The 10,997-nt window shown below is 40.4% G+C and overlaps 1 protein-coding gene across 8 annotated transcripts in view; it reads left to right on the top strand.

Annotated features, from left to right (window-relative positions):
- The first annotated feature begins 1,573 nt into the window (after positions 1-1,573).
- CTCF (CCCTC-binding factor) overlaps positions 1,574-10,997 on the top strand; it is a 34,091-nt gene continuing 24,667 nt past the window's right edge. For 5 of the 8 annotated variants that reach the window (XM_026856930.1, XM_026856928.1, XM_026856923.1 and 2 more), the window contains exons 1-3: positions 1,574-1,777; positions 3,405-3,554; positions 7,585-7,697. The gene's annotated coding sequence lies outside the window, so the exon portion shown is untranslated. Of the gene's footprint in view, positions 1,778-3,404; positions 3,555-4,999; positions 5,119-6,623; positions 6,789-7,584; positions 7,698-10,997 lie in introns of those variants that run through there. The other 3 variants (XM_026856926.1, XM_026856933.1, XM_026856927.1) reach the window with 3 other exon arrangements.

Here is a 10,997-nt window from a genome sequence, read left to right as displayed (position 1 = left end):
CATCCACCTCGCCCAGCGCCGCGCCCGGGCGCAGGGCCCCCGCGGAGGCTTCAGGCCGCCGCGGCGTAATCGGGAGCAAGGACGGACCTGGGCTGCCACCGACCCGGCGACAAGTTGTGTCACTTGCTTCGACTTGGCCCGGGCTGCGGACCTCCCGAGGCGCGCTTCGGGGCGGCCGTCCTCCGCCGCCGGGCTCTTGCTTAGGGACGGAGCCTGAAAGCCCATCCACAAAACCCGGGTTTATTCCCTCTTGCACGGGTTCGTTCTGCGGCGTGTGTGGGGGAGACGCACAAAACCCGATTCTTTTTGTGATGCAGAAGAGGAAATCGCACATGCTCTGTGTCCAGACAGTTTGCGTTTTGTTTTCTTCATCAATTTTAAATTTCTTTAGTAAATGTATATATACGGTATCAGATTTGGCCTTGTCTTAGCTCTGTGAAATGACTTTGATGCAGGGGTTTTGTCATGTTACACGCATCCTTTTCTGTTCCGTGTAATCCTCAGGACTTGCCTGCTGGTGAGAATGAGCTCGCTTTCCTGTTTGTGACTTCCTATTTTTTTACCCAGTCTTCCCCCCCAACCTCCCCTTTAAATAAATGCATGGCTGTTCCTATGGCTGTTCCTCGCCTCCTGCCAGTTATTGAATTCTTGTAATAAACTCCAGAGGTGTTATTAGAAGCATCTGAAATGCTGTTTACCACTTCCAGTATATGTGTGTTTTGTTTCAGTGCAAAGTGTGTAAATATTTTTTTCAAGTTCTCCAGTTTATTCTGCTTCTGCAGAGCCTGTTGAATTTGCAGGAGTCCTTTGGTATAAGGAATATATTGTATTCATATTGTATCCATATTGTATTCAAGCTGTTGTTCCTGTTTAAGCTATACCTAGCACTTCAGTACAGAAGACATCATTAGAACTGAAGGAAGGAGCAATTTTAGTATAAGGGCAAAGCAATGCTTTCCTTTTTCTAGGTTGATTTTTATTTTTTTTTACTTCTATTTTGCCTTTCTTCTGGATGTGTAGGGCTAGCTCAATTCTCATGTCCTCTCAACACTGTACATGAGGAGGGTTATTAAGATGCACGGAATGGCTTCATTAACGCTCTTGAAACTTTGTGGAATATTTTTGAGGAGTAATGTCTGAGCAAAAGGTGTGAAACTTGGGTTCCTGTAGCCCCAAGTGGCCCTGCAACTGAAATAATACAGCGAGTCTTGTCCAATTCAGACAGAGCTTGGGAAACTGTCACTACAGCATTAAGTTTGCTGGCAACTCATGCCTGAAGCGTTACTGGGGGAAAGAGCTATTTCAAGAACTGCTTTTCGTATTAGCAGGCTGTATCTGGAACATGAACCATGGCTAATATGTGTGTATTGTTCCCAGTTCTTGTGTCTGCAGGTTGATACCTGCCTGATGTGGTACCATTGCTGTTGTCTTGGAAATGCCAGAAGCTGAACCATGTTATTCTTCTGTTTATTCAGCATTTACCTGAAAAATCTAATTATATGTGATTACTAACTTGCTTAGGAATTTCTGTATAGAGCCTACTCCGGAACTTAATTTCTTCTCTTCCCCTTAGCACTTGATGTCCAAGAACAACTGCTTTTCTAATGAAGACTTTTTGGAAGTTAGATGTTGAGCATTATTAGGCTTATCTGCTCTCTGAGAAGTAAGAGCCAGTCTATTCCTTGTCCTTATCCCTCATACTTCATCACTTGTAACAGCAAGCTCTGTGAGCTCTGACCTCTGGATAGCTCTTCTTGTTCTGTCTCAACAGTTTTTTGTATGTTAGCTATTTCATTATATATATGATATTTGCATAAAAACTCCCTGATTCACCCATCCTGGCAACTCTTGCTTCTCTTACCTCTTCTTTACCAGAGAGGGAATGCTTGAGGGGGGTAGTAGAGCATTAGAATGGCAAATGCTGCTTCCTCCTGTGCTTGTACGTGCTCCAGGCATACATGTCATAAGAAGCAGGCACCGATGCTACCTGCACATGTGAAGGCACACACTGAACTGCTAGTCTGCAGCTTCCACACTGGAGCTGAAAGAAACCGAAGCTTTGACTCGGTGGTTGTTTTGTTTCTGTTAATTTACTGAACTGTACTGATTTGTTTGCTTAACTTTAAACCTCTGATCATCCATTTGGCTCTAGTTCAGATGCCCAGTTCAGTCTCTGTTGTACTAAACCTTGAAATTTCAATACAGTGCCAAGTTCTAATGCTCTCCATTGCTGCGTGGTCTTAGAGACATGCACGGATCCAGGAAATTTCCTTTTTTTGTTCAAAGGTTACATTTACTGCTCATAAAAATGGTTCAGAGCATGGCGCTTTTTTTTTTTCAGATTTTTTGCAGAAACTTGGAAAGAATCTTTGTCCTGTACTGACTGTAACTGAAGATGTTGCTTTTTTTGTACTGAAGGGTATTTGAGCTTCCTTTAAAACACCCCATTCTGCTGCTGCTCCCCCTTCTCTCCAATAATCTGTCATTCTTCAGGAATTAAGTGAGATATGCTTATTCTAGAGACATTTAATATGGAAACTGAATAGTAACTGCTTAGCTCAGTGCTCTCAGTATTTTCTGATTAACAAAATTAACTTTGAAAGGAAGAGTAGAATAAACATGAGGTGAGTACGGGAGTTTTATGTTTCAGGTCGCATTAATTTTCAGGTAACTGTACACTGAACAACTCAGTTTTGGTGTCTAATAGAAATGAAAGCTAAAGTGAAGCTTCCTTCATTTAGTATTATAAAACCATGGAAACTATTAAGTCTTAATGTCTTTCTAATATGATTCCTAACAGGTGAAAATACAGAAGTAGTACAGAGACAGCTCTCAAGAATGGCACGGTTAATATGCATTACTTAGGGGACATCTGTGATAAAATGGATTCCTGAAGAATTATTCTTAAACTATCCCTACAGATAAAGTTGTAAGTTGTAGATGTTTACGGCTGTATCTCTTACGTATAAGCTTTGTCTTTAGAGACCCTTTAGTTCTAGTTCTCCCACTTTTTGCAGTCAGCTGCCTAAGGATTTTAGTGTGCTCTGTGGAGTTGCTATTAAGAGGTGAAGCCAGGTATGTCTAAAAGCATTGAAAAGCACAAGAGGTGCAGCAATCAGTTATGGTAAGCTGACCAGGTAGCACAGGGGAGGGATACCCTACTAGTAGTAGTGCAGCAAGCTGTGCTACAAGGTATTTTCTTTACACCCTGTAGTTCGGGTAGTATGCCCAAATATGTTTTGTCACCCATTAGCATTGTCTTACATCTCTGCAGTAGAAACAAACTCACAAAGCTTCTAAAGCTTCATGGATTTCGCTGAAAAGCTTCACTCAAATGTAAAGAGACTGAACTAAATTCAGCTTATACTGAAGATCTTACTTTACCTCTCTTCTTTTTTCCCCAGAATCTAAAAATTTCTGTTGACATCATTGAACTTGTCAAATTCTAACAAAACAGAAGCCAAATCACAGATTGTTTGGAGCATGAAATACACCTTTGTCTGTATTAATATGCATCACACTTAGAAGCTTGTATATGTCTCAAACGTCAGCAGGTAAAGTAGCTATCTGTAAAGTAGAGGAGAATGTAGCTTGGTCCAATTATACAAAGAATATTACTTGCCTTAATTGGGATCTTAGAGGTATCCTTACTCCTTCTTTCAGGTATTTAGAATTAGGTTGCTGTTCTGAAATGCCTATGCTGGCAAAACATGAAAAAAACCCACTCAGAAAACCCATCACCAAAGTACATTGGGAGGTGAGAGATATGTTTACCTTGGCCAGTGTATTTTTTTTTTCCATTTTTAACACTGGAGTATCCCTAGCCGTAGCATTGGAAGGAATACTGTATAGTTAAACTTTGGAACACTAGAGAAATTCTAGGAGGTTGGAGAAGAGCTGATACAGTGATACTAGAAGGAGATGGAGTGGATGAACATGGCAGCTAGTAATGCAGTGCTCTGTAGAGACACCTGAGCTACCCTGGGTATTTGACCAGCACTGCACGATGTTAATATATGTATAGTTTTCCTTATTATCAGGTCTCCCATTTATTATTAGTACAGAATTTAGTTAACAAAGAGAGAAAAGTATGTAATTAATCCTAGTAAATAAGGATTTGAGGAAAAAGGAGCTTGTAAAATTTATTATTTGACTTTCTTAAAGGTACCTCTCTTGATGTTGAGGACGTTACTGATAATTCAGTATTAATTTTTATATTCTGTAAATGCCATTCAGTTCAGGACTAGTCCAGGGGTGTAACAAGACTGTATAGTTTCCATGGATGTACAGCAAAAAACAGTAATTGGTTGTCACAATTTGTTTTCATTACTGAATTTGTTGGTGCAAAATGTCTGTTGACTGAAAACATTTGCATGATGAAATTATGCTTCATGTAAAGGCAAGTAGTGCTAAGGCAACCATCATGATTGTCAGGTGAGGCAGATCCATTGAGAGGTCTGTGCTAAGGCTGCTGTATGTTAAGCTGGGCACTGGGGAACAAGGCAGTTCAGCTGAATTTAAATCAAGACATAAGGTATCCTAGAAAGCAGTGACTGAGTCATTTTGGAGTCATAGTGAATAAACAGCTTAAAACGTGAGTTTCCAAGGTGATGCTGTGACAAAGAAGAAAATGTGGTTCTTGAATGCATTAATTGAATGAGTAGAGATACATTCTTGCCTGTGTGGGGTGGGTTGAAGTCATTACCAAAATATTATGTATGGTTCTGGCATCAGCACTTGAAAAACAAACAAATTACTGTCTGCAAGGGGGATTGATCTCCATTTTGATGGAGACCTAAGAAGTAATGCCATGCAGTGAAATGTTAAGAGTTCACTGTACAGCCTACCTGCAAAACTTGACAGGTGATTTGATTAGAGTCCTCAGATATCTCCCTGGCAAGGATAATACTGGATATTAGTGAGCTTTTTTAAATCTTGCTGAGAAACATAACAATAATTTGTAGCCAGATAAATTCAGATTAAAAGACTGTTTTCACAGTGAAGGTGATTAACCATTGGATTGCGATATGAAGAGCAATCGTGTATTTCTTAATTTCTTAACATCTTTGAATCAAGATTGTGGAAAAAATTCTGGAAATTGCTTCAGCCAGCTGCAAGGTACTAAACTTCTTTTGTTTCACATACATTTAGAGAGCTGTAATTCATAAGAGGTCAGACTCGGTGATCAAATGAGAGATGATCATGCTAAAGAAAAAAGATGGGAGCATCTCTTCTCTTTCACCAGCTTCCCTCTTTTTGAAGAGATAAGTTTAGAAATGCAGAACATGATGAAGCTAGTAAAATCTTCTGAACAGGAGAAAGTGAGCAAGTATTGATATAATGTATTGGAGGTGTGTCAAAGTAGTGTCCCATATATTTACTTGAAATTTGCAAGTGTAAAATTCCTTATCTGTGACTATAGTATTAGTGAGTTGTTGGTAGGAGAAATGTTACTTCTTTGCCAGGGCACACTGCTGTCTCCTGTTCAGTTTGCTGTCTGCCATGTAGCCCTAGGACCTTGTCAGCAGTGCTGCTGTCCAGCCAGTCCCAAGCCTGTGTCAGTAAAGGGCTTCTCCCTTCCCGGTTCACAGCATGGAAGATGCTCCATGAGGGTGAAGCAAGGTGATTTTTATTGAATCCACTTCAGGAAATGCAGCTTTATAAAATTACTTATTTTGTATTACATAAAATTGTTTATTGAATCATATTTTATATAGTGCATTTATGTGTTGTGTAAAATTATTTTATATCCAGTGATCCTTGTTTTAAAGTGGATGCTGAGTAAAATACTGATCAGGAATGAAACTAGGGAGAGTAAAGCTATGGAAGGAGTAGGCAACACTTAATAATTTTTGAACTATGATAACACATCACGTGTGGAGACTTGACACAAATGCTTGACACTTTGAGCTCTCCAGAATGTTACAGTGAGTAGCTTCATGGTGGACTAAGCATCTCTAGGTGGAGGTTGGTGAAAGCTAAAAGTACTTTTCATGTATTACACATGTTAAAAAGGTGGTAAGGGGGAAGTGTAAGTTTGAGAACTCTCAGCTGTGGAGCTAACTAGCATATAATCCAGGTGCTGCTCTGGATGGTAGTTTCAACGGAAGCACCTCATGTTAAGTTTGGCAGTTCTGGTTTCTCCTGGCTGTTTGTAAGAAGGCCAACAGGGCAGCTCTGCTGCTGCTACTTTTGTTCTTTGCAGAAACTCCATCTCTGTCCAGTCTGATTGCTGTTCTGTGGTGTGGTTCCTAGCACTCACACAAGGCACTGCAGGTGGATGCAGTGAGCGTTGTGAGCCTGTAGCTTGTAGGAAGGAGAAATGGGTAGATCGCAATTGAAGGAAAACCTCTTTAAGTAGGAGACTGAAGACACTGTAGGTTTGGAAAGGGATCAGCAGGTCCAAAGGCTAAAAATCCCTAATTCCATGGCTGGGTGTTGGGATGAGGGTGGTAAACTACAGACATGACTGACTGTTCTCCTGACACAGCATTCACTGCTTGAGCTTTTGGAGACAGACTGATGGATTAAATGGACACTGATCTCTCCTTGTAAGGGTGCATTTTTTTATGTTTGTGTTGGAGAAAGGAATTTTTTTTCTTTTTTCACAACCTGTTGAAAGAAGCTATACAAGTGAATTTAACAGCTCTTGCTATATTGGGAATATCACCATCACATTTTCGGGAAGTAAAAGTCATGGCTTCCCTGGAAAATTAAGTTGGCTTGCATCAGGTCTGTTGTGACCCCATCTCCTTCCACTTGTGTGCTAGCAGTTGCATCTCCAGGCAGTTAAGTTGGTCAGCTGAATTTGCTTCCTGTGTGTGTCCATCCCTTCCCTCCACCCCCTAAAAACAGAAGACGTGAGGGGCAGTTAGATGTCAGTGGATGTGGAAAAACTGCAGCTCTGAGTTTGATTTAAGCCTTTGTGGAACCATGCCTCAAAATGTTTTGCAGTAGAGGCTTTCTGAAAAGGTGGTTGAGACCACAAGTAGTAATGGCAGCATTTGTATATTTGTAAACATTTTTTACTCTTTTGAAATAGAGCAGTAAACTTTGCTGTATGTTTAAAATCACTGTCAAGGGAATTGAATTCTCCCATTGTTCAATGATGAAAGAGACATCGTTGCTCTGGACTGGCTCCTGGAAGAGCTTTTCACTGCTGTAGAACCAGTAGTGATTTTTGGCCAATTACTTCAGCTTCTTGTATAGTTTCTCTGTCTCCTTGTATTTGATTTGCAAAGCCCTTTCCTTGAAATCACCTTTAACATCCAGAGATTTAAAATGAAAGCAAGAAATGCTACTGAGTTAAAAATGCCCTGTTTTGGATTGTATGTACTTGATGTAAGTGTAACAATACTACATTTTAAAGCAGTAGCTTTCTCTGATGTGCTAAACTGTTTGCAGTGGAGGTGCAATATAAACTTTAGTTTTGGTTTCCCAGTATGTACTGTGAGAGGACCCTTGAGGCACTTCAGGAGTTTTCAGATTACAAGTTGGAAAAAAATCAAATTTTTGAAGGATAGTAGTTTCAGTCAAAGCTTATCAGATTGTTAAAACCTTTTTTCTTTTCTTTTCTTTTTGGAGGATGGAAGAAGTTAGTGTTATCCAGCATTCCTGCTGAGTATATAACTTACTGCCACTTCTGATCTTTGAAGAGAGATTTATCGCTTCCTGTGGCAATACTGAATTCTCAAAAGGTACTCATTGATTACTTGATCCTTGCCTACCTTCCATATTAATGCCCTCCTTTCCTTAGGAATGACCACTGTTGACTCCTACCTACTCTGAGCTACTAGAGCATTATATGAGCTCAGAGAAGTCTACTTGGCTCCTGTAGTGTGTGTGGAAATAGTTGTGTCCTGTTGAAGCAGCTGCATCCTCTCCCTGTTCTACCAGCATTTTGACCTACATGAAGAATTTGGCAGCTTCCACAACAGTATGATGGAGCAGACTATCAAATATTCAGGTGTCTGACTTGCCTGACATCTGTAATGTTTTTGGAGACATCTGCTTTGAAAGGCTTGTGCAAACAAATCCTTAGGGATGTTTTCTCCAGTTCGACCATATTCAAAGAAGGGAGATAGCATCAAATGTTTGTCCTGTTCTGTTATCAGTCTGGCTCTTCCTGGTTAGAAGTACTTGATCCAGTGCAGTTGTTGGTTGCTATGATGTGTTACCATTTGTTCTTGTCCCAGAGCTGCCTCTTCCCACTTTTGGCACTCAAGATGTAACCTCTTGTTAAGATTCTGGAGAAAAGAGCACACATTGATCCTTATTTCTTCAAAGACACTTTTTTTTTTTTCTTAGTTTCGATGTACTCACTGTGGTCCTGGGTTTTCTTCTGCAAATTAAAAAAAGTAGTGAAGTCCCTTGTCAGTACTGCTTCCACCTTTTCATATGGGAGCCTTGTCTGATGATGGTCTTTGTACAGCCCTTCTTTGACTTCCTGTCACAAGTGGTTTTGTGTCTCCTAAACAATGATATGCTAAGCCTGTGCTCTTCTAGTGCTGTACCCTTAAATACTAGGCAGCTTTGTATATTCACTGCTCTGAAAGTGCAGGTCACTGGTAGATTGCCAAGAATGACTGTACTTCTGCACGTTAGCTAAAGAACTGGTCAGTGTTGGACATCTTGCAGAAGTGTTCCAGGTCCTCTAGATATTGTGTGGAAGCGAATGCTGAGACCAATAAATCTCTCCGTTCTAAGAGCGTATAGTTATAACTGTGTAGATGAAAAAACCCTCACTGTTTTGTGTTTGAAGTTTAAGCATATCCTTCATTTTATATAGTGCCAGAGAATGCTAAAATAATTTGGGTTGGAAGGGACTTCTTACGGTACCTGTTCAGCCCCTGGCACAGTGCAGGGCCAGCTTTGAAGTTAGATGAGTTTTAGGGCTGTATTTAGCAAATATTTTCAATAGCTGAAGGATTAGCATTTCCACAACATCTTGGAGCAGCCTGCTCCAATGTTTGACCACTGTTGCAGCTTGCCTGTTGTATTTTGTTCTTTCACTGTGTACCTCAGAGCGTGGTTTCATCTTTTACTTGCTCTCCTGTTATTTGAAGGTACCAGCAAGATCTCCCCTTGGCCTTCTCACAGCTCTGTCAGTCTGCTCTTGTAGGTCTTGTGCTCTTACTATGTCACTGTTTTGGCAGCCCTCTAATGGGCTCTTTCCTGTGTATGTCAGTGTGCTGAGCTCAAAAATGGACACTTAAATTTTCAGCTTATCCATGTTTTCCTTCAGGCATATCAAACCTTGCCCATATGTCAAAGATCTAATTGGAATGTAAATTCAAGCAAGGTATTTTCTGCCAGAAAATACACTGGATACTGTAAGAGAAGTAGGCTATCTTTCCAGTAAAGGAGGGTAGGAGTGGCTTTTCTTCCCTCTGGGACATTACCATGGTGTGGATCAGAAGAAGTATGCCTTGCTTTTTTGAAGTATGTATGTTTGTGGTGCTGGGAAACTTTGCTCCTTGAGTTGAACGTTAGTAGGTTGATAGTCTTTGAGCGGTGTCTTGAGCTGCTTACTTCAAAACATCTCTTAAAAAAACTCCAGTAACTTAATTCCTTAAGCAGGGTCAATACCTTGTAGAGAGAGAAGGGACTTGCATTAATTTATCATCGGTTGTAATTTGCAGATGTCCCTGTAAACTCTTCTGAATTTGTGTTGTCTGTAGCGTGGAAAAGAGCTACAGATGTTATGGTTTTTGTTTCTCTTTTCCCCTACTAAGAGCTTGGGTACAATCTTAACACAAAACAGATATCTCCACTGTCAAGTCATTTGTCAAGCAGAAGATTAGGTTTTGAAAATTGGAAGAAAACTGTTTCTTGATTCAAAACTTAGGAAGCCCAAAGTTAGGGTAAAAGAATAGCAGTAGATAAAAGGATGCTTCCATTCTATTAATTGTGCTCTATTGAAGAGTGCTGGTGTATTTTTGTCCAGTGATGAAACTTCCAAGATGGTACAGTTCCATGTGGGAGGCGTTCGCCTTACATCAGGTGTCTTCTCAATGGAGAAGTCCTTCACACTTAAGACTTCCTTGTGTTAATCTACAAGTTTTTAAGTTTTAGAAAATGGTAGTCTTCTTCAGGGTTACAAGCCAGGAATAAAAACTTAGTGACTAACAGTAACTATTTTATATGCCTACCACCACTGTGCGCAAGCTCTCACCAGCACAGAACCTGGCAAGGATGCAGCTTGCGTCAGCAGTCTTAATGTGGCCTTAGCAGCAGAGCACACCCCACATATCCTCTAAGCATCCCCTTTTCTGGTCAGTGAATGTATATAGCATATGTGATTTTTACAGAGTAAGTGTTAAATGAAAAGAGAGAAATTGCAAATGCTTTTTTAAAAGCTCACTATCACTGAGTATCCACAGCTCCAACAAACTTCTTTTCAGTAGTGTTCTTTGAAGCTGATAAACAATTAAAAATAGACTTACCAAAGAAAAAATGCAGCCAGAACCCAGACTTGAGTGCCTTGTACTAAATAAATGACAGAAGAACCGGGGGAGAAAAGTACTTAAATTCAAAGGGCGTAGAACTAGTGTGAAATTCAACACTGCTTGGCCCGCATCACTGAGTGCAGCAAGAGTATGTGCCTTGCTTGAGAATTACTCCTGTGGAGTTGCTTACTGTTCCAGGGTTTCTAGCATGTATGCACACTGAGGACTGAAAAGGATTACAGATGAGAAATAATGTGCTGTGTTGTAAATATTTTAGTTCTGTAAATGTGAATATTTTAAGCTCTTAATTGATAAGGGTAGCAAAGTTAGCTTAACAACTCTTCAACAAGCTGAGGCGGTTCTTCCTCTGGGTAACAAGGTTAGAATTGTGTTAGAGCTGATTTTGTTACTTTATTGATAGTGTTACTTCCTGCATTGACAGTACCTAACAGGTTGTACTTGCTCTAATTTACACCCCTTTAACAATAAAAACTGCTTTGGTGTTGTGATTCGACATTCCACAGCACGGGGTGGGGGGGGGGGGGGGGG

The sequence above is a fragment of the Athene cunicularia genome, assembly GCF_003259725.1.
Source record: "Athene cunicularia isolate RWA chromosome 11 unlocalized genomic scaffold, athCun1 chr11_part1, whole genome shotgun sequence".
NCBI classification, from domain to species: domain Eukaryota; kingdom Metazoa; phylum Chordata; class Aves; order Strigiformes; family Strigidae; genus Athene; species Athene cunicularia.
This window is presented reverse-complemented; position numbering and strand designations above follow the sequence as displayed.